This window comes from Meles meles, chromosome 7 (genome assembly GCF_922984935.1).
Source record: "Meles meles chromosome 7, mMelMel3.1 paternal haplotype, whole genome shotgun sequence".
NCBI lineage: Eukaryota > Metazoa > Chordata > Mammalia > Carnivora > Mustelidae > Meles > Meles meles.
Window position 1 is genome coordinate 45,428,177 of NC_060072.1, and position 26,250 is coordinate 45,454,426.

The 26,250-nt window shown below is 35.3% G+C and overlaps 1 protein-coding gene across 1 annotated transcript in view; it reads right to left on the reverse strand.

The window, feature by feature from the left end:
• TRHDE (thyrotropin releasing hormone degrading enzyme) overlaps positions 1-26,250 on the reverse strand; it is a 374,398-nt gene that overhangs the window by 109,870 nt on the left and 238,278 nt on the right. The gene's annotated exons all lie outside the window — the stretch shown is intronic.

The window sequence follows — 26,250 nt, forward strand, 5'->3', positions numbered from 1 at the left end:
TGACATTTATCTTGCCATATGTAATCAGGAAAATTATTTAACCTCTCTATTCCTCACTTGTGTCACCTTATAAAGTGAAGCCAATACTAGGCTTTATGTCATGTAATTGTTCTGAAGCTTACATGAATTACTATATGTAAGGCAAACTGGCTCTGAAAAACAGTAACCGTGATATGAGTGTTAGTGATCAGTATTATATCAGGCTAATTGTTTTTATTTCCTGTCTATTTTGTTTAGAGGCTGGATGTAGCCCCTTATGTGCAGGAAAAACATGTGATCAATATAAGTATTTAGAATAATAGAAGAAAATACTAGTTTAAGAGTTCACCTCACCTATCATAATTATTATAATACAGTGGAACAGTATCAGTGAGAAAGGATAGACATTTAGTCAATATGAAACATTCCAAATGATGATTCAGCCTGGATAATCGCAAATTTGTATGTGAAATATACAGAAGACTTCAAGAAGATGCTTTAGTCTGTACTAAGTTGTTTTAAGTATAATGCAATGGGTTATAAGCCGCAAAAGTATAAATATAAATGATAGCCTGGTTTTAGTGGGAAAAAAGTCCCTTGACAACTACATACCCCACTCCATGCTCATTACAAATTCACACCCTCCAACAGCTCATTTCTTACTTGTCATTTGTTTTTAATAAGAAAATCATAAGAACTACACATGGATTCATCCTGCAGGGAACCGAATTGTGGCAGCCAGTTCAGTCACAAAAATGAATTTCTATTCTTTGTTAAAAATTGTTTCCTATAACTCTGGAATTTTAATGCAATCCAGTACTCAGGCTCATGAATCGCCATTAAAGAAATGTCTCAAAAAATTTCAATCGTCACCAAAAAATGGTCTCCAAATTGGTATTTTATTCACAGCTCAACAAATGATAAGCTGGACAAGCCATAGAGTTTTATGCCTCTTCTGATATATTTTCCTCCCACACCTTCTACTCTTTGCTCTTTCTTTCACTTCATCCTCTTTATCTTCTGGACACTTGTGTAAGTCCATAAAATATAAGCATTTATGATTCAATCAGAGGAGCAGGTTAGAATTCCCTCTAGAACTTATCAGCTCTGTTCCTCGAATTTCCTTGACAAGCTCTCCTCCTATACATTTCCCAGTCTAATCTACGCACCCAGAGGGTCAAAACTGTCAGTTCTGTAGTGAAACTAACCCTTGCCACTTGGGAAGTGAAACTTAGAATCTCAAGCAGTCAACTCAAACTTTCCTTCAGAACAGAATAGCTATCTTCAGATGATTTAAGTGTTTCCCTCCAGGTAATGATGACTTGGTCTCTTGTCAGGCTATAAAAACTATCAATTTAGCATGGTCTAATGGCAGAAGAGCACTTTCTAATCATAAAGAATGTACCCGTTTTTCTGTCTGGGTTGAGTGTTAACAGGAAATAAAACCTAGAAATATAATCAATATTTAAAAGTTATATAATACCACTGGACTTCTTTTATTATTATACCGTGTAATTTAGTTAACTTTTAGAAAATATGTCTGTGTTGCCCACTTGAATATTTAAAATTCCCCGGAGTAGCATGCACTCTTCTATATTTAACTAGCCTTTTCTTTCCACAGCTAAATTTTGAAAATCCTTGTATCATAGAACTGCATAGACAGATGGGCTCTCCAACTGTTATCATTCAGCAACATATACTGAGCACCTACTAGGTATGGATTATAACAAAGATCACACATCTTAACATAGGCATAACTCACCACAAACCTTTTTTTTTTTAAAAGAAAACACTAAATCCCCTTTCAGCATGTCTTTAAAACACAGCTTTCACCAAGCAAATACCACTTAAAATATTGTAAATTATATCACCTGTTATTCAAAATTCTAGATGCATTCAAACAAAATGGATTTTAGATAGCCTAAGTCGATTTATGGGAAATAAATATGCTATTTCTGTAAGATTTTTATAATTTTAAGACTTGCTCAAGAAAACCTAACATTGCATTTGCTATACTAGGTTCAGGGTGATATAAGGATGGAAGCTACTGATTTCTCTTAAGGTTTCATAAAGAATATTCCAAAAAAGTATACTTATAAACCTATTCTTCATGTACTAATTCTTCTATATGGAATACTTTTTTCATATAAGTTCTCTGCTAAAATTTACGTTTCATTTAAGTTCTCTGCTCAATTTCTTTCATTTTACCCTGTAGTCATCTGTATGCATGCCAGTCTTATAGAGAGTAAACATCTCCAGAGAAAGGACTGTGTCCTTATGGTACCCCTGCTCCCTGTGCCTGGCTCAGAGAAGGTGTTCTCGTAACATTATAACTGGATGACAGAGAAAGAGAAATTAGTAAAAGTACATCAATTACTTTGTATTCTTGAAGACCAGTCAGCCGGGATACACAGTTTATTATTTTATCAGTGGACGTTAGTGATAAGTAATCACTTTGAAAGAGAGGAAGATCTTCTCAACCAATTTATTCCTTTAACATATACTTATGGAGTAAGACAGTGTACTCAGTATCCAGTAGAATAAAAATAGCAATGCCACAAGTCTCTGTCCTCAAGGACCTCAAAACCTCCTAAATGAAATGAGAAGATACAATATGTTATACAAAGAATGACAAAGAAATAAAATATTCTATTCTGTTTCAGAAGGGGGAAAAGTTCTTACATCTGAAGGGATGAAGGAAAAAGGAGATCTGAAAAAGTGATGCTTGGGTTGGACTTGAAGGATGGATGGGATTCCAGTAGCATAGTTAAACAGAGCATATGGTATGGCAGCAATGGCCTTTGTATGGTCATGCAGGTGTGAAAGTGAGAGGTACTAGTAGGAAATGTGATACTGAGGAACAAAGGGTATAAACCCAGGCAACAGTAGAATTGATGGAATATAAGTCTTTAGCAGTCATTAGAGAAGAAATACCAAGGCTAGGGATTAGAGCTTATTTAGAAGATGAGGCAGGATTCTGGAAAGGTGGTTTAAAAATACAGTGGACCCGTAAACAACACAGATTTGAACTTCACAGACCGATTTTTTTCAATAAGTACAGTACAGTACTATAAATGAGGTTTTTTTCTCCCTTACTGATTTTAATAACACAGTATTCTATATTATCTTACCATAAGAAAATAGAATATGATATACATAGGATACAAAATATGTGTTAGTTGACTATTTATGTTATAGGTAAGGTTTCCAGGTCAACAGTAGGCAATTAGTAGTTGCATTTGGGGGCAGTTAAAGTTATACATGGGTTTTTGCACGGTGTTAGCACCCCTAATCCCTGCATCATTCAAGGACAAGTGACTTATCTATGATACTCCAAGAAAGTAAAGGAACTAGAAGCAGAAGAGAATGATGGTAACAATGAGGATAAACCAGAGAGAGGCTTAAGGAGTAGAACAAAGATCATTTTAAACCTTAAAGCCTCAGTGACTGGAAGATAATATTAGCAGATATGTAGAATTTAAAAGAAAGAGTTAGGGGAGTATGGTAACATCCACTTAAAACATGTAGAGTTTGAGGAACAGGTAGGAACCAGAAGAACAGAAGACATATGTGACCCCAGGAATGAAAATCATTGGCAGGTTATGACTGAAGACCTAAATTAGCATCTGTAGTGGGTGAGATCACTAGGAGAAAAAGCACTGAGCTTTTAGGGAAGGGGAGAGAAAACAGAAACTTGGACTCTCTCCAGAGTCTGTATGGTCGACACTTGAGTGCCCATAATGGGTGTCCTGTAAATAACTGCTGAGAAAGTCAGTGAAGAAATGGAATTAAGAACAAAGGATGACACATTGTGATAAAAAACAGAAGTAGCACTGGGTTTAAGTAGTGTCACGTTTTAAGACATGTTTTAAGAATAAGTGCTTCAGATTTCAAGAGAAAAAATAGCTGAGAAAGCCATAGTAGGTCACGTTTAAGAGAGAGCTATTTAAGTAGACTTGGTGTGAAAGCCAGAATGAAAAACAATGGAAACAGAAGGAAGAAAGAAAAAGCAATAAGCATGTCCACATGAGGTTTGTGTTTCTCTCTGTAAGATTATGGGGAAAATTTTAGGCAAAGAAAAAGATGATCTAGTGGAGACAGAGAGAACACACAGTAGATCAGGGGATAGTTTTCAACCAAGATTATATGATAGCTGGGTAAGAAAAGAATCATGGTTAATATTGAAAACAATAAGGACAATCTTCCTGTGAGACAGGACTAAGGCAGAAAAGGGAAGTAAAGGTAAATAAGACATTTTGAAGTATATAACACAGAAGTTGAGGAAATGTGCTGTTTCATCAAGTTGAACACTTGGTTTGTCTAATTCACTGCTATAGAAGCATTGCAAAAATTAGTCCCTGGCACATATTAAGTTCTCAAAAAATACTGAATAATTGATGGCCTGTCACTTCTCAATAATGTAGGGGATATGGTCCCAAGATTATGTGAATTGGAAAGAGTGAAACTAGGTTTGAAGTAACTCTAGTAAAAAGGTAGTACAGAATCCAGAATGTAGAAATGTGCAGAAAATCCCCAAGTCCTAGTTGAAATGGTTAATAATGTAACTTTCATTCATTAAGTACCTTCTATATGCCATATTTGCAATACTGTAAGGAAAATATCATTATCTTATATGTCAGATCAGAAAATTGAGGCTTAAAAGGTTGTGTAATTTGCCCAAATTAACCGAGGTAGTAAGGTATGGAGCTAGGATTAGAAATCCATTTATATCCAAGTCCAAAATCAGTATTCTTAACCAAAGTGGTTTATATTATCTTGATCCTCAATCAAAATAGTTACATGATACTCTTCAGAAACACTGGATACAGCAAGAACTTAAAAAAAGACAGGAAATTCTTAGAATTACTCATTTCTTGGAACTAGTAGATGTTCCCAAAAGAGGATGAAGGGAAATCTAATTCAATGAGACATAGTTGAAAGAGTTGACCATTAAGTCCAGGACTGGGGATGAATTAGAAGGCATAAATTGGCTAGCATAAAGGAACATGTAGATAGATGAGGAGTCACAAAGCTAGTTTAGGACAGGTTGAGTAAGAGCAAAATACTAGCAAGGTTAAAAATAATGATATCTTTTATCCCAAGCTATGTGTGGATATGGCAGCCGTGAAAATGCAGTGCTCAAAATTTCTACTGTTGGCCCTCTGCACTTGCCACCATGAAAGCAATGCTTTCCTCAGTGTACTGCCAGCCAATGACTAACCACAATGCTGGAATTAAGGTGGGCCCATTCCACTGAGACAAGGACTCCTACAATAGGAAATTCTGCCTCAAGGAGTCTCCATTGGCCTGGATGAATGTTTCTTACAACTGGGCTGTAATCTGAAACTCTAACAACCCAGTGCTTCTTCCTTCCCTATCTTCCTGCAGTGTAGTTTTAAATTTTGTTTTGTTTTTTTTGTTGTTTTTTAGATTTTATTTATTTATTTATTTGACAGAGAGCACAAATAGGGGAGCAGCAAACAGAGGGAGAGGGAGAAGCAGCTCCTCATTGAGCAGAAGCCCAATGCAGGGCTCCATCTCAGGACCCTGGGATCATGACCTGAGCTGAAGGCAGATGCTTAACTGACTTAGCCACCCTGAAGTACAGTCATAAGAAGACCCTAACTACCTTCTTGGGTTCCTTTCCCAAATAAATATCTCAAACACCACAACGTCTTCTTCTTAGAAATCTGACCCAGTTGGACAACTTTAAATACTGAGGTCCAAACAGGTGTAAACTGTTGGAGAAGAGATCACTGGAATAAGTTGGCCATGAGTATACTCTAATAATAACTAAGACACACACCAAAACCAGATCTTTCCCCTTCTTACTCCTCTCAGGAAAACCCTTTAGTGGGTATATTCCTACATTTCTCATTACAGATGTGTTTGCCCTTCTTTGGTATAGAAGCAGGTAAGGAATCATTACATTCAGTTTACTTATAGGAGTGACTAAAGCCAAAGAATAAAGTCATTTATCCAAAGTTACACAGGGATAGTAATTATAAGAACTTGGTTACCAGACTTGGTTTCATCTTTTCAGTTGTTGAGTTCTTTGATTAGCAGAGAAACCTAGGAGGTAAGACTTTCTTGTTATTATCTAAGTTACTGGAAGGATTAATCCATTGATTCTAAATCAAAGTACTTTTAAAATGTAAATTTCTTTTTTTAAAAAGATTTTATTTATTCATCTAAAAGAGAGAGAGAGAGAGCGAGCACATGACCCAGGTGGGAAGTTGGATAGAGTCAGAGCCAAAGGGAGAAGCAGACTTCCCACTGAGCAAGGAGCCCAACATGGGGCTCCATCCCATGACCTGAGCAGAAGGCAGATGCCTAACCATCTGAGCCACACAGGCACCCCTAAAATGTAAATTTCTAAATGATGTCTGTGCATTAAACTTAGACATATGTGGAGATAACGTAGAGTTCTCACATCATTTGGTGCTGAAGAATGGTTTTTGCTCTGGAGTAAAAGCCTATCTTAAATCCACCATGGTTTTTCAAAAATATGATCTTTTCCTTTGCTTTTCCCAACAGAATGATAGCTATATTTAGGATCTGAGGAAGAAAAAAAATACCTAATCCTGCATATCGCTCACTCATAAATTAACTACCAAAAAGAAAAGCTGATGGGGCAAGAGAGTGGAAGAAGAGAGTGGAAGAAGAGAGTGGAAGAAGAGAAAAAAAGGACAAAAAAGGTAAAGAAAGTTAACACAAGAAAGCAGACTTATGTCCCATTGCTCCAGTCACCCATGCTTGCAAGCCCGAAGTCCTCTTTTATGTTTTACTTCCTACGGCCAAGCCTCTCACACTGCAGAGCAGAATTATTCTACCACTTCCCAGGACAACCCCATGGATGTATTGTTTTTCTCAAGTCCATTCTATGGACCATAGCAGACTAATTTTAATAATTACTTCTGAAGAAGGATGTTTTCTGAAAGTCCTAGCCCTGTCATCTACTAGATGGAAAAGCTTAGGCAAGTTAGCTGAGCTGCATCCATACCTGCATTAAAATACCACAACACTCACTACCACTACTGACGATGACAATGCTGCTGGGATGCTGCTGGTGAAGGTGAGAGCGACCTCAAGATTCTTCTAAGTATTCACTTAAATCATTTCTAGGAAGCACTTTAAACAGTGGTTGCCATATAATATGCTTCCTCAAAAGTATGTAGTTACTATCATTGCCTTCATCATTACCATCAATTTTATGTCAGCTCCCTACCCCCAAACTCTGCTTTTTAACACATTTCTTATGGTAGCCCATCAATCCCATACAGAATGAAACTTACCATTGCCTACCGACACATTTTCCCCATATGACCAAATAATCAGCTTCTACTCTAGTTAAGCTGATCTTTTCATGTGATCCCATGAGCCAACTTTATATCTTCATGTTTTAATCATAGTATTTACTCCAATAGCAATAATATTCCTTTTCAATCTTATATTCTAAGTCCTGTACATTATTCAAAAGCACAGGGAAAGTCCATACTGTCATAGAATACACTCCGGAATGTTAGTCCTCAACGCTTTTCTCTCTACTGCAGTCATAAATCCTTTAAGCCTGACTACACAATTTATCAAATTATTTTACATCACTCACTAATTGTTTCAGATGACTGTTCTTCTTTCCACAACTGGATGCAGGTCATGTCATTTAGGCTTATTATTGGCACACCTGTTAACTGTCAATGCTATAATTTATCCATTGCCAGTGAAAGCTGTTCCCTGCTAAGCGAAGTGTCCACCAACTACTTGCTGTTTTCAAATCAGCAATCCAAACCACGAGCTTGGAGCCAACACATAGGTCTCAGTCTTCCTTGTTATGAAATTCAGCATCTCTTCTACACTGGGATTTTAATTTTTACTATTCTCAGGCAATGATATTCAAACAGTGCAATCTATATTTAAGTCAGTAGGAAACCAAAAATGAGGACCACAGATCCAGAGACAAAGAAAACAGGGAGCTTTGAACAGTGTCTGAAATAGCAATTACATGAAAGCATTCAATTAAAGAAATTTGAAACATAACAATACTGTAAATTTAAATGAATGTTCATGGAGGGACGTAACATAAGAGCAGAAACTAACAGAATAGAGAATAAAGAAATGGTTGAAAAATGAAAAATAAAATAACCACATCGATACAAAGACTAACAGAAAAGTGCTGGAGAAAAAAATTGATCAAGGGGGAAGAAAATAAAAAGTACATCAAATTAACAATATTAGAAATAAAAATGGGCACATAACTACTGAAAGAATTAAAAATAGAGAATACTATAACAGCATGCTACTAAATATGAAAACCTAGATAAAAAGTATTTTCTATAAAACTGCAAAGTTGTCAAAAATGACCCAAGAAGTAAGAATACTAATCATTGATAAAAAATAGAAACACACACACACACACACACACACACCCATACCAGTTTTACAGGCAACTCAATTTTAAAGGAAATTCTACAACATGTTACCCTTGTCTTATACAAATAACTAAAAGGAAATAAAAGAGAGCAAAACCTTAGCATTTTTTATGATGTTTGTGTAACTGATAGGCAAATTGGACACAGTAAATGATGGTCTAGTCTCATTGTCAATCATGTAAGGATATATAGATATAAAATTTCTGGGATAAATCCCACTTTCACACTATATATACTAATATAAAATGCAACTTGGTTATATATTTTATATGTATTCTATAATACAACAAATAATGTATGTACATAGAATGTACTTAAAATGGAGGAAGAGAGAGACTTTAAAAGTAGAGTTCAAATAAAAGTGGAGTTTATCCTAGAAATTTAATAATGGTTTAATAGCAAAAATTCTATGGATGTAATTCATACCATTAATGGACTAAAAGAGATAAACTATATAATGATCTCATTATATGTGTGAAAACATTTGCTATGACTTAGAATTCATTCAAAATAATATACCTTAGTAAAGTAGGAAAAGAAGGGAATTCATTAACACTTTAAAGGACATCTTCAAAAAATACACTGGAAGTGAAAGATTATATGCATTCTCCTTAAAATGGTAAAGAAAAAAATGGCCTCTATTAATACTTACATTCAACAGCACAATAAAACAAGTAACAACAGAAATATGAAGCAAAAGATAGCAAGAAAGCAACAAATTAGTATTATTCAGAGATGATGTAAAAATCCCCCATAGAAATCCAAACAAATGCACAGAATTAGTCTATAATATCAATAAGAGTACAACAGGGTTTTCTGACACAGATCAGTACATAAAAATCTAGAATTGGTATATATTAGTAAAAACTAATTAAAATAAGTAATTTCCAAAGAGTCTCATTCTCAAAAACAAAATATACGAATATAACAAAAACAAATATTATATATAGAAATTAAAAATTAGCACTTTCATGAAAAAAATCATAAAACTGACACAAGGACCTAACTATGAAGAACTATATTTCTTATTAAGCTAGAAAGAGCTGTTATTATAAACATGTCAAAATTAATATATAAAAACTTCAAAAGACTTTTCCTAGAAACTCTCTTCATCTGAAAATTCATATGGATTGGCATATTAACAGTAGGAATTCTAAAAGAGAACAAGACAGGAAGAATCATCATACCCAATATTAAACCTAAAAGGCTGTAATAGACCTAAGGCAGAAATGTTGCAGTGGGGATACACACATACAGATCAGGGACCAGCACAAAGGACTGCAGATGCACCAATGTTGATACTGGGGATAGCTGACAGAGCTGGTATTACAGAAGAATGGGACTAGCACAGGGAATTCATAAATAGCACCAAGAAGATTGATTATCCAAACAAAAATGAAATTATGTTTACATCATGACACACAACAGGAAACAATTGAAAATATCCACGTCAATTAAGGAACTTAATATAAAATGCCTAATTTTCAAAATGTTAGGAAAAAATATCAAAGCATGTCTTTAAGAATTTGCATTAAAGAAGGATAATTAAATCAAACAAAAAGCACAAAGCATAAAAGAGAAAATGGACAGACTACAACAGAGCTAAAAACATCTGTATGATAAAAGACATCATAAATTAAAAGATAAATTACAGTCTTACTAGCAACAAAAAATTAGTACCCAGAATAAAGACTCTCATTAATCAATGATTAAGTAAATAAGCAAACAAATTTGAAAACAAAGACCCCATTGGAAAATGGGCAAAAGATGAAGTCTTAAATATTTATTTTTCCTTTTGTATCCTTTACCTCAAGAGACATATCTAGAAGGAAGTTGGTATGGCCAATGTCAAAGAAGTTACTGCCTGTGTCCTCCTCTAGGATTTTTATGGTTTCAGGTCTCATATTTAGGTCTTTCATTTATTTTCAATATATTTTCGTGTATGGTGTAAGAAAGTGGTTCAGTTTCATTATTTTGCATGTCACTGTCCAGTTATCCCAACACCATTTGCTATGATTCAGCAATTGCACTACTCGGTATTTACCCAAAGGATAGAAAAACACTAATTCATCAAAGGGATACAGCACCCTGATGCTCACAGCAGCATTATCTACAATAGCCAAATTATGGAAACAGTCCAAGTGTCCATCCACAAATGAATGGATAAAGAACATGTGAGATAGATAGATAGATAGATAGTAGATAGGTACTATATAACGCTAATGGAATATTACTAAGCCATAAAAAGAATGAAATCTAGCCATTTGCAATGACATGGGTGGAGCTAGAGAGTATTAGGCTAAGCAAAATAAGTCAATCAGAGAAAGACAAATACCATATGATTTCACTCACATATGGAACTTAAGAAATAAAACAAATGAGCAAAAGAAAGAAAAGAGAGAGAGAGAGAGAGAAACCAAGAAACAGACTCCTAACTATAGAGAACAAACTGAGAGTTACTAGAAGGGAGGTGGGGTGGGGGTGGGGGAAACAGGTGATGGGGATTAAGGAGTGCACTTGTGATGAGCACTGGGTGATGTATGGAAGTGCTGAGTCACTATACTCTATACCTGAAATGAATATTAGAGTGATGTTAACTAACTGGAATTTAAATAAAAACAGGCAGGGAGGAAGGAAAGAAGGAAGGAAGGGAGGAAGGAAGGAAGGAAGGAAGGAAATGGGCAAAAGATATACACAGAAAATTCAAAATGTAAGAAATCCAAAGGACAGTAAATACACAAAAGAGACATATTCTCACTAATAAAGAAATGCAAATTAAAACAGTAAGATAGCATTTCATAGCCTTAACAAACCAGATAAAAAATTGGGGAGTTTAGTAATATCAAGTATAGATAAGGACCTGAGGAAACAAGATCTCTCAAACATTCTAGTGGGAGTATGTATACAATACATTGGGGGAGAAAATTGCACATTATGGGAAATTTAAAGATTCATTTATTTGGAAACCAACACACAATTATTGAGTACTTGCTATGTTAGGTAGGCATTACTGTAAGGGCTGAAGATAATGCAGAGAACAAACCAAATGAAACTTTCGTGGAGTTAACATCCTAGGGAGAAGAGACAGCTAATAAACAGCTTAATGTAATCATACTAAGTACCAATTATGGCCATGAAGAAAAATAAAGCAGGACAAGGGTGCTGGAGAATGCTGGAAGAGAAGGGCTCTCAAATTTTTTGTAAGATAATTAGGGAAGACTCCTTTAATAAACTGATATTTGAGCAGAGACATGAATCAAATGAAGAAGTAAACCCTGTTGATAATTGGGGAAGAGCATCCCAAGCAGAGGGAACAGAGTTGACTTCTAAAATCTGAAATTCAGAAGAGAGATTTGAGCTAGAAACCCAGAAGTCCCAGCCTCCCACAAGAAGCTAGTATAGATTAAAAATATCTATTTGTATATTATATATATGTTGTTTTATATTATATATTTCATAGTATATGTTTGCTATTCATTTATGTATTATATATTATATATTTATGATAATTATTATTTTTACATTTTATATTTATAAAATACAAAATCAAATTACCAGGATATGTATTATAAATATACAACTATGTAACTATATATTACATAAATTATCAATATATACTTATATGTATATTCTGAAGAATGGCTCCTTGGATATTTCAACATTTAGAGTCTGAGAAAAGTAATTGAGTTCATCAAAAAGGTGAGGGAAGAATGGCCAGTGAGTTTAGTAATAAACCAAAAAAAAATTTTTTAAAGAAAGAACATGGCATCTAGGAAACAAAATGAAGAAGCGTTTCAAGAGGAGAATGATAATCACTTTAAATTGTGCTTGAGAAAGCAAGTCAACTAAGTTGAAGACTAATTGGATTTTTCAATGTGGAGTTAATTTTTGACCTGACAAGAAAAATTTGGTCAAGGAGTAAAAATGAAAGTATAATTAGAGTAGTTTTAAAAGAGAAGGGGGAAAAAGAATTGAGATTTTGGCATTAAAAGACTATGAAAACAAAGAAATAGTCTGGGGGGACATAAGTCAAGGATTTTTATTAATAACAAAATATAACATTTTATACAGATAAGAGTAGTCGAGTACAGAAGGGAACTTTAATGCATCAGGACAGAGGACACAGCTCTGTGTGAGCAATCTCCTCCTGTAGGCAAGGGAGGAAGGGACCCAGGACCAAGTCATTCACTGTGCCCCGAGCAAGGCAAGTGGAGTATTTAGGGATCGAAAGGTGAGATGTCGAATTTTGGAGATGGGACGACATTGATTTTTTTTTTCTACTATCTCGGTGAAATAAATGCAGTCATCAAATAAGAGTGAAGAAGAATGATAGAATGTGAACAGTGAGAAAAAAGAAGAAAGCCCTAGCTGTCTGGAAGTAGGGTAAATTGCAGAAACATAAATTCACAAACCCAGCAATTATCCAGTAATTTCTCTAGCAGGTATATACACAGTGTGAAAGACTTGTGGGGGTGCACCCAGACCATGCAGAAAGATGTCATTTACAACATTATTTTCCATTTCTTTTTTTTAAAGATTTTATTTCTTGATTAGAGAGAGAGAGAGCAAGCACAAGCAGGGAAAGGGGCAGGCAGAAGGAAAAGGAGAAACAGTCTCTCTGCTGAGCAAGGAGCCCAGTGCAGGACTCGATCCCAAGACCCCAGGATTACAACCTGAGCTGGAGGCAGCTACTTAAAAGACTGAGCCACCCAGGAGTCCCTATTTTCCATTTCTAATTCAAATTTCAATAGCTCCCAATGAACAAAAACTGCAAACAAACTTGGGTCCATAAATGAGGTCTAGATACGTTTATTTTTTGTTTCAAGTTTTTATTTAAATTCCAATTAGTTAATATATAGTGTAATATTAGTTTTAGGAGTAGAATCTAGTGATCCATCACCTACATATAATACCCAGTGCTCATCTCAAGTGCTCTCCTTAATACCTATCACCCATTTAACCCATCCTCCCACCTGCCTCCCCTCCAAGCAACCCTCAGTTTGATCTCTATGGTTAAGAGTCTGTTGCATGGTTTGCCTCTTTCCCCCCAACTAAGTTCATCTGTTTCAGTTTTTAAATTCCGCATACGAGTGAAATCATACAGTATCTGTCTTTCTTTTACTGATTTATTTCACTTAGCATAATATACTCTAGCTCCAAGCATGCCATTGCAAATGGCAAGATTTCATTCTTTTTTATGGATGAGTAATATTCCAGTGTGTGTGTGTGTGTGTATCACTTCTTCTTTATCCATTCATTAGTCAAAAGTTAAAAATAGGGAGTGCCTGGGTAGCACAGTCAGCTAAGCAACTGGCTCTTGGTTTCAGCTCAGGTTAGGGTCACAGGGGCCTGGGATCCAGCCCTGTGTGGGCTTTAGCATGGAATCTGCTTGAGACTATCTCTCCTTCTCCCTTTGCCCCCTCGCCATTACTTGCTTGCTCTCTCTCTCTCTCTCTGAAACAAATAAATCTTAAAAATATAGAATTGCCCTAAGATCTAGCCATGCACTAGTAGGTATTTATCCAAAGGACAAAAAAATACTGATTTAAAGAGACACGTGCACCCTAATATTTATAGCCCCATTATCAACAATAGCCAAATTATGGAAAGAACCCAAGTGTCCATCGATGGATAAGGCACAGATTTATAAATTGTTTTTTCATCATATTGTATAGCAGTGAAGATAAATAGCATAGACACCTGAGCATAAAAATATGAATGAGAGAGAGTTATATCTGTTTAATGGATATCTCTGTAAAGAGAGGAAGGGACATGGTAAAGATAACAATGAAATAATGATATGTGTTGAATTTGGGTTTTGAGTGCATGCATATATTATTCCCTGTTTAAAAAAATTCTTGAGATTTTGCTTAAATATAGAGTCTCTGAGAAAATTTGTAACCTGAAACACCTTATAATTAATCTCCATTTAGTTCAATCTTCCTTATTTTATATAAATCTTGAGGTCCTCTTATCTTTATCTTAGTGGTAGAAAACCCCCTATTCCACGAATTAACTGTGGAGCCTTCTAGGATGATTTTGGTCCTACCATTTATTATTTTATTTATATAAAGTGAATTTATCTGACAGAGGAAAAATGAAATAAATTGAACTGAATTAGCCAGGCATTTGGAGTAACTCTTTAAACAATTCTGATCTTATGAGTAATAATTTTCTTTTAAAAATAAAATTATTATTGAACATATTGTAATTCCCATTACAGTGCAAAGATATTAGCAAAGCAAAGGTTTAAAAATACATGGTAAAAATATTATTATTTTCAATTTCTGAACCAAATGGAAAGCTAAAATGTCCCAAACCAATAATAGTGTTAAATGAATAAAACAATTTAAAGAATTATAAGAAAACGCCATTTGTTTGTAAAACTCTAAATATTCTTTAATCTCAAATTCATTTGAGAACTTGATAACAACAGGCTATAAAGTAATTGCACAAAGATGCCAATATCATTTGTGGTTTTTGAGTATCAGCCAACAAATGGTATCCTTGTCACTTATTATAGAACAATCATTCCTTGTTGGAGTTAAACTATCACAGCTGGAAACCCATATGAAATTTAGCTTATTAAGAAAAATACAACATAAATTAATGTTAGTGAACAAGGCATATCAAACATGCTACATAAATAAGACTTTTAAAGACACTCGCATAATATTGTACTGGCAAATGTCACAAATTAAATACTTAACAGAATCATTACAAATTAGGTTTTAGATATGCTTTGAATACAAAACACTTCCCCAGTTTCTGTCTAATACAAAAAAAGGACATGGTATTTCTTAAAGAGGCATTGCTTAAGTTGAATACTAATAATTTGAGTAAATATGGTTTATTATGCAAACAGCATACTTTGGTGTAATGAAATTTTAGCGTCAGTAGAATATTGTTTGAAAATCAGAGTGCAGCACTAACCTCTGATACAGTAGGTTGCATCTTTTCTGAATAATCTAAATATTTACTTGTTCACCTAATAATCAAAATGCCAAATATTCAAATACTTAGAAGTTACCTATAAACTAATTTATAAGCACAACATTCAGCTACATGGTTAAAACCATCCCTCCTTCCAATCTTTCTTTTCTTTCCTAAATTTTATTCTTTTTAAAGGTTTTATTTACTTACTTGAGAGAGAAAGGGTGTTAGAGTGTGAGTGCACAAGCAGGGGGGAAAGGGCAGAGAGAGAGGGAGAAGCAGGCTTCCTGCTGAGCAGGGAGCCCAATGCGGGCCTCGATCCCAGGACCCTGAGATCAGATCCAAGCTGAAGGCAGACACTTAACTGACAGAGCCACCTAGGCAGCCCTCCTAAATTTTATTTTTATTATGTATATTGATATATATAATACTAAGGTGTATAAAATATACACAGCATGCATCAGTCCTTCATATTTTTTATTTGACTTACTGAAAAATAAAAAAAAAATGAATGGGCATGTGACTCTTAAGGAATAGTATTTTCTTAAATATGTCTTTCCTTTATAATCCCTCTCCCAGATTCTGGCCTGTACTGTCTTAGAAACTAAGTAAAGAACTCTTTATTTGGTGTCCCTGCAATTCCTGTTATCCTTGACTTTGAATGACTTCTTCATCCCTGAAATGCCCCAATTGCCCCAAATCAGGTCTTAACTCTTACAGGACTGAAGTCTTTAATATCCTTTTTTCTCAGAAACATTTCCTAATTCAAAAGAATTAAAACTGTTCTCATAATTCTCCTACAGTCCTTGCTTGCACTATCTATTTTTGTATTTATTTTACATACATAGAGCACAGTCTGTCTTATTTTGAGAACTCATATATAACAAATTTTTGCCACACTACCAGTAGTCAGGAGAGGAGGGGGCCCTGTTCTATAAAACCCAGCATTTTGCTGCATGACTACACATTCAATACATGTCTATTAAAGGAGGTAACTAAGTAAATGTACTAAGTGTGTAATATTAACAGGAAATGACGGGGGTGGAAAAAGCAGTGAATTAAGTATGGTTGCAGCATTATTTAAGACAAAATATTTCTCTTGTTTTCTAGAGATGTCAAGAAGAAAATGACTGTATAAAACTACATACAGATTTTATTATTCACCTACAATGACTCTTCTCTTTAGGGATTCCCAAATTCATGATTCCCTTTTATAGATTTTCCTGAATATTTTCAATATTTCTTAATATTTTTTCTTAAATAATTTCATCCATTCAACCATTAAATTATAACCTTTTGTTATAAAAGGTGTTTTTAGAATTTACATTAAAGTCATAAAGAGACATTCCTCTATAGCTTAGCTATCCATGTACAGACACCTCACAGACTCTATGTCAAGTGTAGCCATATTGCAAATGATGCTTAGAGAAGGGTGAACTTCAGGAGAGTCCAGGCACTTGTGTGTAATTCTCAGGTCATCAGAGAAAACCTGTTTACTGGTTATAAAGAATTGATTTTAACAATAATAATAGGAAAATGTCTCCACATAATTACTTTTGAAGATAATTCTGGGAGTGCCTGACTGGCTCAGTCAGTTAAGCATATGACTCTTGGTTTTGGCTCAGGTCATGATCTCCGGGTCATGAAAGGGAGCCCTGTGTCAGGCTCCACGCTCAGCACACAGTCTGCTTGGAATTCTCTCTCTGCCTCTCTCTCTCTCTCCCCCCCCAGCCCTTCCCCCCTCTCTAAATTAAAAAAAAAAGAATAATTTTGAACTATTACATATCAACTACAGAACATTTATAAAGCAGACATTCTAACAACATAAAATATCAATTGTGAGCTTAATAATCAAATCAAAAGAATCTATAATCCTCAGGTACTATTTCTAAATCATCTACCAATAGCTGATAAAAAGCAAGCAATTGCTATTGTCTAAAGTTGTTTAAAAAAAGAGATATTGTAGCAATAAGTTATCTGAAAAAAGTATAAAGAAATCAATTCAGTGAAAGCACAACAATAGAATGCATGACCCTTTGCTCATGAGCATAGTGAGTATCTGGAAGTGTTATTCAGCATGAGCACAATATTTGGATGTAAAACATAATGCAAGAAAAATATTATATTGAGCATGATTTGAAATAACCATTTGCTCAAAAGAAAAAGTTATGGGTAAAAATGTCAGAGGGATATCAGAGAAAATACAGAGATAGGATAAAATGTTTTAAAATTAGATAGAAAGATTTTTTTTTCCTGAGAAAAAGAAGGCCATCCAAACAGTAATAATTTTAGGGGGTGTCTGGGGGGTTCAGTGGGTTAAGCCTCTGCCTTTGGCCCAGGTTGTGATCTCAGAGCCCTGGGATTGAGCCCCGCATCAAGCTCTCTGCTGGGCAGGGAGCCTGCTTCTCCCCCTCCCTCTCTGCATGCCTCTCTCCCTACTTATGATCTCTGTCTGTCAAAAACATAAATAAAATCTTTTAAAATTAAAAAAAAATTACAATGTAGGAACGTTTCATATAAAGTAAATATGGTCAGTTGATTTGCAACTCCACTGGGAATTAATGAGCAACCATATGGGGGAAAAAAAGACTAAGAAAGATACCTGAAGGAAGGAAAGTATTTCTTAACCATGAAAGACTGAATATTTGTTATTAATCACCAATGGAACACGTAGATTGTCCTTTAAAGTATAGTTTCAATATACTACAGTTTATTGCAATTATTTTTTGTACTAAGAGTTTAAGTATCAAGCTGCCAGAAAGTAGAAGAATATCTCAAGTAAGACCTGCTACAAAGAAACAGTTGTGTATGGACTCTGTTGAGCCCATCTCAAAACTTGTGCATTCTTGATCTATTCATTTATTCATCCATCTAACCCGGCTACTTACTAACAAATTGCTGCCCCCAGATCCTTCTCTACAATAGCTCACTGGTATTCCTTTTAACTACCCCCCCAATACACACACACAATCACACACAAACACACACACACACACTAATAAGTAATAAAAGAAGCCTAGTATAGCATCCTACTGTTATATATAGTTGTATATAGTAAATATAAAGAAATCTATTTGAATAATATAGTCCCAAAATATACCACAGAGAAACTTCCTATTTTTTATTTTGTAATTCATCAGGCTAGATAATATTTAAATATTATATTTTTATTACACTATGCTATTATTTAAGTTTTAAAAAGTTGATATCTTTAGAAATGAGTAGCCTTAGGAAATAATAGAAGACCTAAGAAAACACTATTTTTCTATTTAAAAGTAATACACATGTCTATTGAAGTGATCATATGATTCTTCCTCTCTTTTATTAATGTGGTGTACCACATTGATTTGAATATATCAAACCACCCTTGCAATTTGGGAATGAATCCCACTTGAACCATATGACCATTTCAATAGATGCTGAAAAAACATCTGACAGAGTACAACATCCATTCATGATAAAAACTCTCAACAAAATAGGTTTTGAGGGAACACACCTCATCATAATTAAGGCCACCACAGCTAATACCATCTTCAATGGGGAAAAATCAAGAGATTTTCCTCTATACTTGGGAGTAAGACATGAATGTCCAGCCTCACCACTTATATTTAACACAATACTGGAAGTCCTAGCCACAGAAATCAGATGACAAAAAGAAATAACAGGCATCCAAACTAGCAAGGAAGAAGTAAAAATTTTACTCTTTGCAGATGACATGATACTCTATGTAGAAAACCCAAAAGACTATGCAAAAAAACTGCTAGAATACATGAATTCACTAAGGTTGCAGTATACAAAATCAACATACAGAAATCTGTTGCATTTCTATACAATAATGAAACAGCAGTACAAAAAAATTAAGGAATCAATGCCATTTACAATTACCCCCAAAACAATAAGATACCTAGGAATAAACCTAAGCAAAACAATACAAGATGTGTACTCTGAAAACTATAAAACACTGATGAAAGAACCTGAAGATGACAAAGAAATGGAAAAATATTCCATGTTCATGGATTGGAAGAACAAATACTGTTAAAATGCCTACACTACCCAAAGCCGCCTACACATTTAATGCAATCCCTATCAAAATACAAACTGGGGGTTGCTGGGGGGAGGTGGGATTGGGAGAGGGGGAGTGGGCTATGGACATTGGGGAGGGGAGGCGAACCATAAGAGACTATGGACTCTGAAAAACAACCTGAGGGGTTTGAAGGGTCAGGGGTGGGAGGTTGGGGGAACAGGTGGTGGGTGATGGGGAGGGCACGTTTTGCATGGAGCACTGGGTGTTGTGCAAAAAGAATGAATACTGTTACGCTGAAAAAAAAAATAATAAATATTATTAGTATAAAAAAAAAAAAATACAACCAGCATTTTCCATAGAGCTAGAACAAACCAACCTAAAATTTGTATGGAACCACAAAAGAATCCAAACAGACAAAGCAACCTTGAAAAACAAAAGCAAAGCTGGAGGCATTATAATTCTGAACTTCAAGTTATATTACAAAGCTTTTGTGATAAAAACAGTATGGTACTAGTATAAAAATAGACACTAAGATGAATAGAATAGAGTAGAAAATCTGAAATGAACCCACAACCATATGGTCAATTAATCTTCAACAATGATGTTGGGAAAACTGGACAGCAACATGCAAAAGAAAGAAATTGGACTACTTTCTTACACCATACACAAAAACACAATAAAAACAGATTAAAGATCTAACTGTGGGACCTGAAACCATAAAAATCCCAGAGTAGAACACAGATAGCAACTTCTTCGACAGTGGCCACAGCAACTTCTTTCTAGATATGTCTCCTGAGGCAAGGGAAACAAAACAAAAATAAACTACTGGGACTTCATTAAAATAAAAACTTCTACACAGTAAAAGAAACAACAAAATAAAAGACAACCTATGAAATGGGAGAAAACATTTGGAAATGACATCTGATAAAGGTCAAGTATCCAAAATATATAAAGAAATTATAAACTCAACACCCAAAAAATGAATAGTCCAATTAAAAATGGGCAGAAGACATATAGGCATTTTTCCAAAGAAGACATCCAGGTAGCTAACAGACACATGAAAAGATGCTCAACATCACTCTTATCAGAGAAATAAAATCAAAAGCAATGAGATATCACCTCACACCTGTCAGAATGGCTAATAAAAATAACAACACAAAAAACAAGTCCTGGCAAAGATGTGGAGAAAGAGGAACACTCTTACACTGTTGGTGGGAATGCAAACTGGTGCAGCCATTCTGGAAAACAGTGTGGAGTTTTAAAATAACACTGCCCCACAATCTAGCAATTGTACTATTAGTATTTATCCAAAGAATACAAAAATACTAATTTGAAGACATATATGTACCCCGATGCTTATAGCAGCATTATCTATAATAGCCAAATGATGGAAGCAGCCCAAATGTCCACTGACTAATGAATGTATAAAGAAGATGTGGTATATGTGTACAATGGAATATTATTCAACCATAAGAAAAAGAATAAAACCTTGCCATTTGCAACAACATGAAAGTGTCTAGAGAGTATAATGTTATGAGAAGTAAGTCAGAGAAAGACAAATACCATAAGACTTCACTCATATGTAGAAGTTAAGAAACAAAACAAAAGAGTAAAGGAGGAGAAAAGAGAAAGGGAGGCTAACCAAGAAACAGACTCTTAACTATACAGAATTGATGATCCCCAGAAGGGAGGTGGGGGGATGGGCAAAATAGGTGATGGGGATTAAGGAGTGCACTTGCTATGATGAGCACAGGGTGTTGTATGAAAGTGTTGAATCACTATATTGCACACCTGAAACTAACATTACACTGTAAGTTAAGTAATTGGAATTTAAATAAAAACTTTTAAAAAATAAATTCCACAGCTTATAAGCAAAAATAGATAAATAGATAAATATAAATAAGGAAATAAATGCCTAAAGAGCAAAGTTATTTTTTTTATTTTAAAAGGAGACCCTAGATTTTCAAAACTCTTTTCTCAACCAGGTACACTGTCAAGTGACCTTTTTCTAAATGATTTTAAAATGAAGTAAATGTAGTGCAACTCTATTCACAGGGTATTTCATGGAAAGTGTATTCACAGAGTATTTTATGAAAACATCCATAGTTCGCTGGTCTAATTCAGAAACTCGAGATTCAAATTTGTCTTGGTATAAATTTTGTCTTGGATGGTATAAATGTATCTCTGAAGACAGGTATTAAAAGAAGCCTCCATGGAAAATTAAGGAAATTCAAAGCAAGAGGACTTGAGAGTTGGAGGTCAGTTCTCTGGATGTTGAGCCATACTTTCCACATGAACAAAATTCACTAGACATGACCATAAATAACTGTGTCCTTCATGTGGGCTCAGGATTGCCTTTTTTCTGTGAAACCCAGGATGCACTAGCTGCTTACTCATCCAGATAAAATGTTACTGGGCCTCCTCTTACGACAGAAGCTTTATTTAGCAGTTGTGCCGAACATCTCATATGTTCTGACACCACTGACAAGGACAAAAGCATAGTATATTTTTTCATTAAGCATCCATAAGAGGAGATCTTCAAGGATGGGCTCACATAAGAGGTTGATGAGATTATTTACAGAGATGGGCCATCACAGAGTTCAAGAACAATACTGAATAAAGCCACACTTCTCAAACTCCACTGGGCCATAAAACTGAATTTACCATCTTACTGGATCCATAATAAATAAAATATGCATTATCAGTGAATATCAGCATAACTGATGTTTTGATCAGTACAATTAATCCACAATGGAAACAGATCAGCTAAAACCTGAACATCATCTTATCACTCAGATATACATAGAAAAGGAAAAGAAGAAAAACTTCTTGTCTGGGGTATGGGCTTAATAACTGACACTTTTTAATCTTCATTGTTGGATTCATTTATTCATACTTGATATGACCAATTTTCTGGAAACGAAGGAAATTATTTTACTATACTGATATTTGCAGGATAAGGGAAATAATTGCTAGAGTAAGGTTTTCTCTCTCTCCCTTTCTGCTATTCTAACTTCAGGGTGAGTTTACAGAGAGAATGAAATGTCCAGATTAAAGTTTCATCAAACCACCTTCAGCTCTTCTCAAGAAAATAAATTCGCTTCTTCACATAGTTCATTGAGAAATGGATTATTTCTTACCTTGCCTCTCTTCTAGGAAGGCAGAAGTCATAACTTCAGTTTGGATGCTTGTGGGTAACAGAGGATAATGGGGATCAGGTTAGTACTGAGGACTTGATAACATCTCGAAATCAGTCCATAACATCCGGACATGCGGTACGTGTGCCTCACCTGCCCCTCTTGTAAAACATAACGACAGCTTTTGCTTCCAACTTTTGATTTTTGTTTTCAGTGTGGCAAGGCACAGATGTATTCTATCCCCAGAGAGTTTCAAAACTCAGAAACATTTTGTCCAGGGAACCAAAGCAGCAAGCCATTTATCACGGAACAAACCCTTCCAACAGTGGTGGATCATATGCACAAAGAATCAGCCCCTTTCTATATATAGACAAGCAAATGCAATCTTGCCAGTGTTCATCCAGCGAGTCCAAGGGGAAATTCATTGCTTAAGCTTTTCCTTTAAGGCACAGTTTTGCACCTTTAGCCAAATCAGAAGTTTTAATATCTGAGTAAAGGGGAAAAAATAGCTATAAGAGAATATATTGTGGTGTTCCACAGATCGCACTTTGGGAAACACCATCTTTGCAAAATTAAACTTCCCAAGACAAACATGTAAGAATACACAACGCCCTTTTGTCTGGGAATCTATGAGGAAGCATTGGACACTCTCTAAGCAAACATGTACATCACAGATTCTTTTTTTTTTTTTAAGATTATTTATTTATTTATTTGACAGAGATCACAAGTAGGCAGAGACGCAGGCAGAGAGAGAGGAGGAAGGAGGCTCCCCGCTGAGCAAAGAGCCGGATGCAGGGCTCGATCCCAGGACCTTGAGATCATGACCTGAGCCGAAGGTGGAGACTTTAACCCACTGAGCCACCCAGGTGCCTCTACATCACAGATTTTGTTGTTAAATTCCGAAACTTTGGCTCTTTGTATGTGGCAGCAAACATTTTATCATCAACCAGAACAAGAAACATTGGGTATCATCCCTGCCAGATGTCTAGAAGTAAGCCATTCTAACACCTGGTGATCTAGCACGCTTTCACTTTAGGAACAATTAAAGAAAGGTCCACTTGACTTTCTTATAGTTTAACAGAGAGCCAATGTAGAAGGGAAAAATTAACTGACTCTCATTCACTTATTTCTGGGAGAAAATAAATGTGCTTGGCTTGTAGCAAATTTCTCCCATACTCCTCTGGCAGCATCCTGGTTTCAGTTGGCAACAAGGTCACTGAAAAGAGACATTAAAATGAGTAAATGAAAAATGCTGGTCCCAAAGCTATAAAAATGGTTTCTCAAGCAGAAGTGGAAAACAGTGAAAGATCTGGCTTTTAAAGTAAACAAGAGTGGAATTAGGGGGAAAAATGCCATAAAGGGGCAGATCAATGGCCCATCAGACTGGGGACTGTGTCTGAGAGAGGTAACAAGGGATGCTGAGACAGGAATGCTCGTTGTTTTTGTTTTCTATGGCTGGCATCTCTGAGGTGAGGGGTGTGCTCTGAATGTTCCTAACTTCTCCATCAGGTTTGTCTAAGGAATCACAGGATCTCAGAACAAGGGAGTATCACATAATGCTCGAGGCAGGTAATTCAGAACAAGCAAAAGAAGTTTCACTCTGCATTATTTTTCAGGGAATGTGTGAATAATTCAACCTAAAAAACTCTTAAAAAGGGAATACTAGCATTTAATAAAGCATAAATTCGTGTAATGGTACAGAGCCATCTTTACTTCTCTTTCGCATCCCAAATGTTTAAAATAAAAAACAAAAAGTGTCTCAAAAAGATACTGCTGTTAGGAATCTGAAACAAATAGAAATTAAATTTGCATTACCACCTTATCTCTGGGGTTTTGAGAGTAGAATAAATCACTGTGAAAATTTCTTTAAACTAGAAGCATTATTGTGTGTTCACAATCTATAAGGCATTGAACGAGGTAATAACTAGGATACGTCGAAACCTTGTCTCTAAAAAGGACTGGTGAAGCTGATATTTACAAATAATGTCAAAATCTAAGAGCTCTGCTAGAAATGAAATGAGTGCCTTTCATGTTTTATGATCAACATGTTCTGTAAACATAAAAAGAAATTGAAGGATTACCAGTCTAATATAGTTGATGGAGGGCACAGATAGAAACATCACTGTATGAATCCCAACTCTAACACTTAGTAACTTTGAGATGCTGGTTAAGTTACTACTTAGGTTTCCCCATCCATAAATTGGTGATGGAGAGAGCATCTGTACCATGTGGTTGTTGTAAGGATTAAATGACTTAATATACATAAATAACTTAAAGAGAAGAGACTGGTGCATCATGTTATACAGTGTTAGATGAGGTTATTATTTCAGACATAAATACCTTTAAACAGCTAACTTTCCCCAACACTACCATCACATTAATTTCAAACTAGAAAAACTATTTTAGATATTAGAGAGCACTTAAAACTCTTGCTTTTACTCTTTAACGAATGTGACCAAACTGCTCCAATTTACTCATGAAGTTCCTGCTGGGACTGATGCCCTTCCAGAAGGAAAATGATGTAGCATTAAATGTTTGCACATTTCGTCTTACAACTGTAGGGCCGGAAAACAGTTTGGGGGATATGTAAGCAAAACACAGACATTCAGCTGCTTTATCATTACTCTGTTTTGGCTTACAGTACTTACCAGGGGGATACATACCAAAAGTTCTCTCCTGTAGGCCAGAAATTTTTATGGCGTGGAGCTAATTGCATCCTCATGTAAAATTACAGCAGAGAGGCAATGCACATCTCAACTGCACCAGCTGGTTGGCTTCTGGATGAGTTATACTCTACGGAAGCCTAGCCATGCCTCTCTGAGTCACCTAGGTCCACACAGCTTCACTCCAGCTAATGCCCCCTCTACTTAGAGTCTTTCAGTTCTATGATAGTCTTGGCATAGAATATTTCTGAGGGTCTGTAGATTATTGGCTCAAATGTAGAAGAGGGTAAGCCAAGAAGAACTAAGTAGGGTAAAATAAAGATTGAAAAGAGGACAACAAAAATAAAGATACCTAATCAAGGTAGAATCTTCAAGAAGGACAAAATAATGATACTGGCTTTCTTAGGCAAGAAATTGTATCTAAAGGTCCTTTTAAAAGAGAATTAAATAATTGGTCAGAGGAAAGGCAGAATTATTTGAATAAATGTGTAACCTTCTCTGCTAGGTAAGTCAGCACCTACTTGACTATGTGATCAGACAACTGGAGAAAAGAATTTAGAGTCAGGTAGGCTGGGTTGAAATTTTGGTTCTTCTACGCATGAGCTATGTAAGCTTGAGCCAAAAACAAATAAATAAATAACAATTCTAGACTTCAGCTTGATGTAATAAGTAATATTCCTGGAACATAGGGAGCACTCAATGCGTAATAACTATTAACATCGAAAGTATACTTAGTGCTTAGTTTTTAAATTAGTATTATTGTATTATTTTGCTCAAGTTAAGTTGATAATAAAAGAATAGAAATGACAAAACAGTGCTTTGTTGATGGCTTATATTTGTTATATAAAAGAAAATCTTAGATCAAACACAGAGCTCTGTTTCTAAGAATGATGTCACTTGTTTAAGGCAAAATTGTTAATCCCTCAAGCTAAGAAGCAATAATTTGGTGAAGAAACAAAGGATGGAAAAAGTAAGTGAAGCTAAGCCTTGAGTATATGTATTGACCAATGATTACAACTTTTCAATCTCTCTCCTGTCCCTTAACCTCTCTTGTGAATTTTCCATCTCTTTGTCTCTCAGTGCCA